The sequence below is a fragment of the Equus przewalskii genome, chromosome 16 (genome assembly GCF_037783145.1).
Source record: "Equus przewalskii isolate Varuska chromosome 16, EquPr2, whole genome shotgun sequence".
In the NCBI taxonomy this organism is placed as follows: domain Eukaryota; kingdom Metazoa; phylum Chordata; class Mammalia; order Perissodactyla; family Equidae; genus Equus; species Equus przewalskii.
In genome coordinates this window covers 26433757-26443742 of record NC_091846.1, presented here as the reverse complement: position 1 = coordinate 26443742, position 9986 = coordinate 26433757, and the positions used below count along the sequence as shown (strand labels likewise).

At 40.7% G+C, this 9986-nt stretch overlaps 1 long non-coding RNA gene across 2 annotated transcripts; it reads left to right on the top strand.

The window, feature by feature from the left end:
• Positions 1-298: 298 nt before the first annotated feature.
• On the top strand, positions 299-6133 carry LOC139076458 (uncharacterized). 2 transcript variants are annotated; one of them, XR_011528087.1, is made up of 4 exons: positions 299-592; positions 1143-1307; positions 3918-3951; positions 4382-6133. It is a non-coding gene; the product is annotated as an uncharacterized lncRNA (long non-coding RNA). The 2 variants fall into 2 exon arrangements; XR_011528086.1 differs by having other exon boundaries at positions 390-592; positions 3918-3997.
• Positions 6134-9986: the final 3853 nt, after the last annotated feature.

Genomic DNA, 9986 nt, shown 5'->3' with positions numbered 1-9986 from the left:
TAATTCAAAGAGGGAGAAGTAGAGATATGAAGTTAAAAGCAAAATTCAGGGGGAAATCCCAATTGAGATCATTGTGAAGGATTTTGTCAACATCCTTGCAGACACTTCTATGTATAAATTCAGTATAATAAGTTTGCACTTGCTACAAGGTTAAGACATTGCAGTATACGCATAGTCAATCTTTTTCCACCTACTTCCTGAGAAGGAAATTTTGTTCCCTTGGTATTTTCTTCTCTCTCTACCTTATTATTCAGATTATGGTAATAACTAAAGAGAGAACCAAAGGAAGAGGGAGAAAGGACAAAAAGAGAAGTGGTTGATCAACTCGGGGGTGAAGTTTGTGGTTGAGACTTGAAAAGGCTATTGAGGAAAGAGAGCCTTCAGGAGCTATTACAGTGTGAGAGAGAACAAGATGAAAAGGTGGCTACAGAGGATATTTTAAGATGTGGTGCTGTGGGTGAGGAATTGCATGTTCTTTAATGTTCTCTGAAAGTTGAGAACAAAGGCCGAAATTACTTTGTAATGCCTTTTGGTAGCTGGGCTGTTTCTGTGAATGCGAGACACTGCTGAGACTGGAATCACAGCAGGGCTGGTATGTATTTGATTTACACAATGGAATTATATCAACTGTGCTGCTTTGTAATGCCTTTTCTCTCAAAATATGTCAGGGAGTTTCTCTTCAAGTCAGCAAGTATAAATCTCCCTGATTCTTTTCAGTAGATGCATAGATTCTCTTGTATGAATATACCATGTCTTTTCTAACTAGTCTCATGTTGACGGATGTTTAGGTTGTTTCTAATTGTGATGAATATCTTTGTATATCTTTGCATATTTTTGTGATTGTCTCATTGGAATAATTTATTAGATATAACATTTTCTGTATAAAATGGTATATACATTTTAAATTGGATTACATAATGCCAACAAAAAGTCACACTAATTCATACTCCCACCACTAGGTATAAAAGTCCCCTAGCCACACAATCGCATTCTGACCATTCCTTATCAGTCGGTGAGGACTCCCATAGTTTTAACAACAAATCTAGAGCACACACATGAAGGAGCTGAAACTCAGGGAGGCTGAGGGACTCTCATGTAAAGTGTAGGAACTGAGATAACTCTAGTCTGTTGCTCCTCTATAGATGTCCTGTCATGGAAGAGCCAAATGACAACAATGTCTGTTAGGCCACATGGAAACTAATGCTGTCCAGAGAAGAAAGGAAGATACTTAAAGCTGACAAATGAAACTATTTCCAGTTCAACTCATCTGTGTAAGAGGGGCACACACACTGTAGTGGTAAGATGAGGTGTGAAAAAGTACTTTGTAGATCGCTAGAGATGGAGGCACCATTTGGGAAAACAATAACCCCCTTCATCTGGATAGTTAGGGCTGTGTGTGTTTAGCTAACAGAAGGGAATTATAAATGCTGTGGTCTGACCTTGCGTTTGAGGGTCATGTTTATCTTCTGCAACTTGATAGCCAAATTTCCAGTAAACGAAGCATTTATTATAAAAAGTGCTGACAAGGTCAGAGCCAATCTGGACCACTTTTCCTTGTAATACCCTGATGATTAAAAGACTGAAGGTCCAATTCTTTGCTTTTCTAGCAGATGTGCTATACATGGTATCTTCCTCTGTAAAACCATGTCCCCGGGTTGCCTCTGACCTTGGGCCAGGAAGCCTGTTGACTTTATGCTTATTTATGCTCATTTTGTCTCTAGAAAAGCGAGTCCAGACGGCCCTCTCCAAGTTTATTTTACCAGCTCAGGTCCTACCAGACTCTTAAGGATTGTAGGCACCAGAACAGTGATGTTTAACCTTGTCCATTAGTCCCTGCCCAAGAAACCCATCCGAATTGGCAATGCTTCTGAAAACACAAATGAGACTAAATTACAAACAGAGAAAGTGTCTGGGTTAAAATAAACTGTCACCAGACAAAAGCTATCTCCTTCTATTTTTTTTCCTGTAAGAAAAACAGGGAACTGGCTTTGATCTTATACTTAGGTGATATTTGTTGTTCTAATCTTTTTAAAAGCACTTATCCCAGAATTTCTGATCAGCAGTAAAGGCGGTGGGGGTTGGGGGGGGGGTGTTGTATTCAGTATCTGCTTGTAGTAATAAAGATCCACATCTAATTTTGCAGTTCTGCCTTTGATATTCTTATTTTGAACTAGAATAGCACAGAAAAAGTGGATTGAGGACCTCACAATTGGAGCATGTCTTGTGTTGCCTGGTTACTGGGACTCTCTGGAGATTATATTGTCAGGATATTTAGATGCACAAAAAAGCAAGCATACAAAACTCCTACCTCTCAAGTAATTCCTCTCTGAAGACAGGGCAGCCTCTAAGGCTGGAAACCTAGGGGAGGGGAGATAACCATTTCTGTTAGCAGAGGATCACAAATAGTAATTATTTTCAACTGTGTCTTCCCCTAAGAGAATGTCTCACCATCAGAGACATGGTCAGTGGGAAGTGGCCACATTCAATATGATAAGTTTCATATTGCTCTAATTCTGGGGACCCTTAGATGATCATACCCAGGCTTGCTTTTCTTCAAAAGCTGCCTTGTGCAATCTGCAAAGAGAAGAGAAGAGGGCCTTCTAATTCACTGGTCTTGAAAGAAGTAAACTAGAAGCAGGCTTTCAAGTGTCGCTCGAAGGCCCTATAGGATTTGTGTTGGAGAGACTTAGGAGAGACTAGCAGGTCAGAAATGTACACAGACCCCAATTCTCTTCCATCAGTTAATTTAAAACTGTCTAAGCTTCTGCCAAATGATTATTTCAGCTCAGCATCATCACTGCCCCTTTCTGTATCCTCTCCTGCATCACAGAGAGTCATCCAGAATGGCATTTTCCTGAATCCCTTTCCACTAGAATTCTGGGTTAAATCTGCCAGTGATGGGAACTTTTATGAGATGTGGAAGGCAGAAGAGGAGAGGGGATTTTCCTCTTGGGACAGCCATGGGCAGGGAGTTGAGATCATCGCTGATGGCTTCCCCTGGCTCTGGGGTTCCTTTAGACAGGCAGCTGAGGCCACCCTGTGATCCCTGCATCTCCAGGTCTCCTAAAGTGACCTCCTGACCTTTGCTCTACCAGCTCTTCCAATTCTTTCTAACTTTCTATTTTAAATATCTCTCCACTCAAAATACATAGTCATTTTTTTTCTCTCCTGATTAATCCTGAATGACACAGAAGCCTAGGCACAAAGGCCCAATATTTTGGTCATCTGTGTTAGCAAATCTGAATTTTGATTAGCACCAAATTATAGATCAATATATGGCTTACAGATATAAAAAATACATACGGTATCATTTCATTTTTATAATGTTCAAAAGCAAACTAATACGTGGTGTTAGAAGTAAACATAGTGGTTACATCTGGGAAGGACCAAGGGGGTGGTGATTAAGTGGGCCATGAGGGCAGCTTGGGATGCTGGTCATGTGTGATTCTTCATCAAGTTAGTGCTTATAATTTTTTTTTTTGGAGGAAGATTAGCCCTGAGCTAACATCTGCTGCCAATATTCCTCTTTTTGCTCAGGAATACCGGCCCTGAGCTCACATCCGTGCCCATCTTCCTCTACTTTATATGTGGGATGCCTACCACAGCATGGCATGCCAAGCGGTGCCATGTCCGCACCCGGGATCCGAACGGGTGAACCCCGAGCCGCCAAAGTGGAACGTGCGCACTTAACCGCTGCGCCACAGGGCCAGCCCCCAAGACGGTGCTTAGATAGTTGAGTTTCTTTTGTGATAATTCTTTAGGCAAGATAATCATAATTTGTGCACTTTTCTTTATATACTTTAAACTTTAATTAAAAATTTATTTAAAAAAATTTAAGGCTGGTAGAAAATGTTATATTTTAGTGTCAATCCTAAAATGACAATTTAATCATTGACTCCTGTCTTCCTCTTTAACAGACGATACAACGGAGGCACAAGCAACTTGCTCAAGGTCTACCTCCAAGCCCAGTTCTCTATCATTTATAATCTGATTTAATGTGAGAATTTTAAAAATCAGGTTTTCCTAGTTATCTTTTTTCCCATTTTTTTCTATTTATAGTCAAATAGAAATCAGCTCTATGTAAAAATAGGTAAGGGGAATCATTTCAAGCTAATTTGTCATCTCATGCATTACTTAAGACATTAGACTCTCCAGTGAAAAGGTCTGTGGGTAATGTGGGTGGAGGATGTGCCAACCTCGCCAAAGTATTTAGAATTTAGGAGGAGGAAGCAGAGAAGCTGCTTCAACAATGGGCCATTGTGAATGGGATGTGGCTCTAAATCAAGTAAAATACGCACATTGTAAAATGTCACCGAGAAAGGTAAATTGGATACTGCTTGAAAATCCCCACTAATTTCGTCCATTTGTCCATTTCCCACAGCTTTTGCTACCATTGAGCTACCTGGATAGTCATCTCTTAGGGCCTGAAATTCCTACGGCATTCCTTCCCTTGCTATTCCTTCCCAGGGAACATGCGCTGACATGTAAACGTCCACCAGATGAACCCTGTACGGCAGGGAGCCTCACCAGAGGAGGGCCACTTCCTGGAGAGCCACGGATTTTATAGTTAACAAAGGACGGAAAGGTTCTTTCTGCTGAGTTTTCCCCCTGTGCTGCCCCCTCATGAGTGCCTAAGTCTTAATAGGACATTCTAGGTCTGTTACAGTCTAGACATATGGTTTTGAAATCTTTTCACCCATTACTTTCAGAAATCAGCAATAGTGTATCTTTTGAGCTCCTCAGATTTTCTGAGCTTGCATCTAGCATAATTCAGAAAAGATGACTTCTCACAGTCTGTTCATTCAACATGTATTCATTGAACTTCCACTATATATCTGATACATATCTGATATATATATCTAGGCTGAGTACTGGGGTCACGTGATGCACAAGATGCAGTCTCTGTGCCCTAGAAGCTCATGATTGGTTGCAGAACAGTCATACAAAATAATAGTTTAGTTACAAGAATGAATTTTGGTGCTGGTTAAAGCATATCATTTAAAAGTCCTAATCATGAGTTTTAAAATGTTTTCTTGATAGCTCTTTGCTAGTGATCTTTCAATGTGAGACTCCGTGCTATTTTGGATAAAAGGATTCTTTGAGAATTCAAAAAAGATGCTTGTCTTCATTTAAATGTACCCAACTTGGGCATATTTGGGAGCATCCTAAGTTCAGAAGATGTGAAGAGTATACACATGGGAAATAGGCTGGGACTTCTTGCTTGAAATTGATACAGATTAGAAGTCCTAGGAGTGGAGAATTTTAAGGCAAGGACCTCCTATAATGGTGACTTTCAAACCAAGCTGAGAAGGTTCTAAGAGGAATATTGATGTTGTTTTGAAAGAAAGTTCAAAGATAATGCCAGGTCTGTTTAATTGTCACCTGTCCATCAAGGGACAATACTTCAGGGCTAACAACTCACAGCATGGAGACTTAAGGGTGGCTTCTCCAGACTTTGAGTTTCTGTATCTTCCCAGAGCAGGGAAATTCTATCCCAGATCAAGAGATCCCTACTTGCAGTTACTCCTGATTTGTTGTTGGGAAGGTAAATTATCTGCCAAATGTGATTAGAAATGTGAACCAAAAAGATTATCAGTCACTCAAGATGTTTTTGACCTAATTTTTATTGCCTATAGGTTTAAATTGTGACCAGGGAACCGGGCAAAGAAAGGGTCATTGAGGATATTATCCATAATTAACACGGTCTGTCAAAAGTTTTTCAGAACAAGAAGAAACTATGTGTTCTGTTTTGCAGAAACTGATGTCCTTGTTTTGCAGATGTTGCTATTTTTCAGAGAAACTCACATGTTTGCAGCAAAACTCCTGCAAATTGTCCCAGCTCCATGCACCCTAAAGATACCTTAACTCTTTAACATCTTAAATTCTCCTTCTCTGGGAGGATCCAAGCAGCCATTTTCAGTTCATGCAATGTACGTAGTAGCATGTTTACCTGATATGCATACACCCTGAATGAGCACAGTTGTTACACACTGGTTACAAATAAACCTGTTATCATCTGCTCTCTCGTGTATAAAATCTCAGCCAGCACTTAGCTCAGAGAGACACTGCTTTGGGGAAATATCCCAGTTGTTCTCCATTGTTTGTGCAAGTAATAAACCTGTTTCCTCACCTACTTCTGCCTAGGTTGTGCTTTTTGGCTCTGCATTCACCAAGAGACGAACCCTCTGAGTTCAGTTACAAAATGGATGAGAATTTGGTTATTACCCCTGCTGTAGGACTTTCCTTCAGCCCTGATACATAGAGCTGGTGATGAATATCCAAAAGACCGGAATTACGGGTAATGTAACTTGGGCTGGATGATGGGAGTCGAGGAACTGGGATGAAGTGGAAGGTGTCCACCTTGAGTAAGGGGCAGCCTCTGCTTGGCTGTGACTAATTACCATACACAGGACTACAGGACTAGTAGATTCAAGAGAACCTGCTTTCAAATACGTTGGAATTCTGCATATTTCTTTCCAAATTAGGTTTTCCTAATTTGTAATTGTTGTCAATTAATTCGAAAACTAGAAAAAGAGAAAAGGAAAATACTACTTCCACTCAGTTGTAGAAGGATATGAAAGCCCTTTGCTCTCGTGGTAACAAAAAGAAAAACCCTTGCAAAATTTAAATCATGCTTTTATATGGAGCTAGCAAAGAGCAGTGGACACAAGAAAGTCTTGATAAACAGAGTTGGCTCAACAATTCTCCCTCCAAACCCAAACTTTGCTGAGAAGACCACAGTAAAGAAGAGTATGATAAGCAGAGAGGAAATAACATAATACCGTATGTTCCTGTGGTAACTGGATTCCAGGACTCTGACAGTGTTGAATCTAGAGCCGAACGAAAAATACCTACAACTTTAGCCAAACTTTCACCCAGCTCAAGTACTGACAAGATCAAAAAGGCAGTGGAGGGAAGGTTGAGTTTTACTCAACATCAATTTTCATCAGAGAAGGGCAAATTAAAACTACAATAAGATATCATTTCATACGCACTAGAATAGCTGAAATTAAAAGTATGACACCAAATGTTGGCAAGGATATGAAACAACTGGAACTCATACACTGCTGATGGGAACGTAAAATGGAATAACTGCTTTGGAACACTCATTGGTAGCTCCTTGTACTGTTATGTCTGCCTATCTATGACAAAGCAATTCTATTCATTTGCATATACCTAAGAGAAATAAAAAAGCATGACCACCAAAGACTTTACAGCAGCTTTATTCATAGGAGCCTAAAATACTTCTGAAAATAACTCAAATGTTCATCAACAAAAGAATATATAAACATTCTTTTACATATATATTTTGGTATATCTGTGCAGTGGAATACTATTTAGAAATGAAAAGGAATGAACCTCTGACATACACACCAGTAACATGGATGAATCTCGAAAACAGAATATTGAGTGAAAGAAGTCAAACATGAAACAGTACACACTGTAAATTCCATTTATATGAAGTCCAAGGATACCCAAAACTAATGTATAATGATAAAAATCAGAAGAGTGGTTGCTTTAACAAGGGAAGGCCACGTTTTTACTAGAAAGGGACAAAGGAAAACCTTCTGGGATAATGGAGTTGTCAATACTCATTGTGCTTAAGATATGTGTATTTCCCTATATAAAATTATACCGCGATGAAAAAAAAGCCTAAAATAATCATCATAATAGTAACATGTGGGCCAAATGGAACAGTTTGGGACCTGTTTCTACCCCCTGACTTCAGTCTGGTAGATGAAAGAGCCCTCCCTTCAAGTACCAACCCAGGAGAATGGTCAATAACCACTCCTCCAGGCTTAGAAAGACCTCCCTGTTTTGGGGGCTGCTAAGAGATGCCTAGAATGAATAGGAGTGGTCACAGCTTCAAGGTCTGTCTCTACTGCCAGCCTGGGTTTATTACATCGCCACAGCTGTGGCCAGGGCTTGAAGATGAGGCTTTGTTGCTGTCATCTCCTTGGCCTGGTTTCTGGGTTACGATGCTCTCTTGGGCTGTTTGTTCCTGTCCAGTCCTTCCAGGATGCTGCCTAAAGCCCAATGTGCTTGTCCTGAAAGAGTTTGCTTTAACCACAGCCAAGCTCCTTTCTGCTGGAAGGTCTTACCCTGAGTCTGACCGCTAACGGATCTCTAGACAGAATTACAGAACGTGAATGGGAAAATTGCATCTTTATTCTTACTAACCTCTGATCGAAATTTGGCATTTCCTTCCATTATGAACGTAAGCAACAAACTACAATAACATTAACAGGACCTGTGACCATCACAATTACAAATCACAGGTAATTTTATGTCATGTTACAGCTGTGGCGCGTATCTCAAAATATTGTTTGTGACCATCACTACTTCAAAATTATGGCAATCATTATGACCGCCACAAAATCTTTTTATTTAGTGAATTAATAAAGATATACCTATACATATAACACCACTTTAAAATATTTTGATAATTTCCATGTAGCTGCTTTCCATTGTAATACTATGCATTTTATTTATGCGTTTACAAACATTCCAGGAAGTCTATATGTTTTCTCTTGCAGCTGTAAGAAATTACCACATACTTAGCGACTTAAATGACAAAAGTTAGTATCTTACTGTTCGTAGGTCAGAAATCGCACGTGGCTCTTACTGGACCGAAATCAAGGTGTCAGTGGGGCTGTGTTACTTCTGGAGGTTCTAGGGGAGGTTCTACTTCCTTGCTTTGTCCAGCTTCCAGGAGCTGCCTGCGTTCCTTGGTTCATGGCTTGCTTTCTTCATCTTCAAAGCCAAATTTAAGTCTCTCTCAAATCACATTGCTCCAATCTTCTATTTTACAGTTTTAAAGACCCTTGTGATTACATCGAACCCACTTGGCTAGTCCAGAATAATCTCCCTATTTTAAGATCAGGGGATTAGCAACCTTAATTCCATCTGCAACCTTAATTCTCCCTTGTCATGTAGCAGAACATATTCGCAGGTCCTGGGAATTAAGATGCAGACATCTTTAGGGGGCTTACTCTCCCTACCATAAGGTTCATAGATTTCATCAGATTGCCCAAGGGGTCCATGGTATAAAAAGTCTGACACCTTGTCCTAAACCCTGGTCTGAGGTGCATTTGCCTAGCGCTGGCTATCCTGCTGAATTTTGCCGGCCTCCCTCTGGCTACCTCGGCAGCTAAACTGGATGGAATCCCTGGGAGAGGCACATCCATTATCTTTTTTCTCACCTGACCAACTCTTCTTCCTACAGACCTCAGCTCATCATCTCCCTCTCTGTGAGGCCTCCCTGGTGGTCTGTCTGATACACGGGCCCCTCCTACTGTGCCTCCAGCTCGTTACTTGCCTTCCACGGAGATCCTTAGTCTGCCTTTGAGTCATTTACTTTTCTTTTTCTCCAGTTGAACCATGAGCTCCTTCAGGACACGACTGAGTCTTCACTGTGTATCTCCACTCTGTATCTAACTGTAACTAAACCGCTGTAAGAATTTATGTTTGTGGAACAAGTACATGAACCAGAACTTCAGAAAAAGAGAAATAGAAGCCAATAGAATTTAAGAAAAATGCTAGAACTAAAACTGGGATTGAAAAGAAAAGATACTTATAAAAATGCTTCTATTTCTGGCCTGTCTTTAAAATACATTTCACTGTGAGGTGTCCTGGAGCCCAGACTCTGCTACCCAAAATCACTCCAGACCCTGCCCAAACCAAATCTGGGGCAGCCTAGGATCTGAGAGAGGAAATCACCTAAACTTAAATGCAAAAGGTCCTAGCCAAAGTGGCTGGGAGCCTCTTTTACTGTGGGTAACAATGTGGAAATGGCCCAGCGTACCTCTAAATTGTCACTGTGGCCAAGGTCAGACCCTGTCCTGGACTTGTGGATGCTACCGGGACAGGAGACATGGATACGTCTCCTCCATTGGCCTACAACAAACTGGACTCCTCTCTTTGAGACACCTGTAAGCTCTCAGAGATCCCAGAACATGGAACAAAGAAGGGGCAAGAGGTCTAGC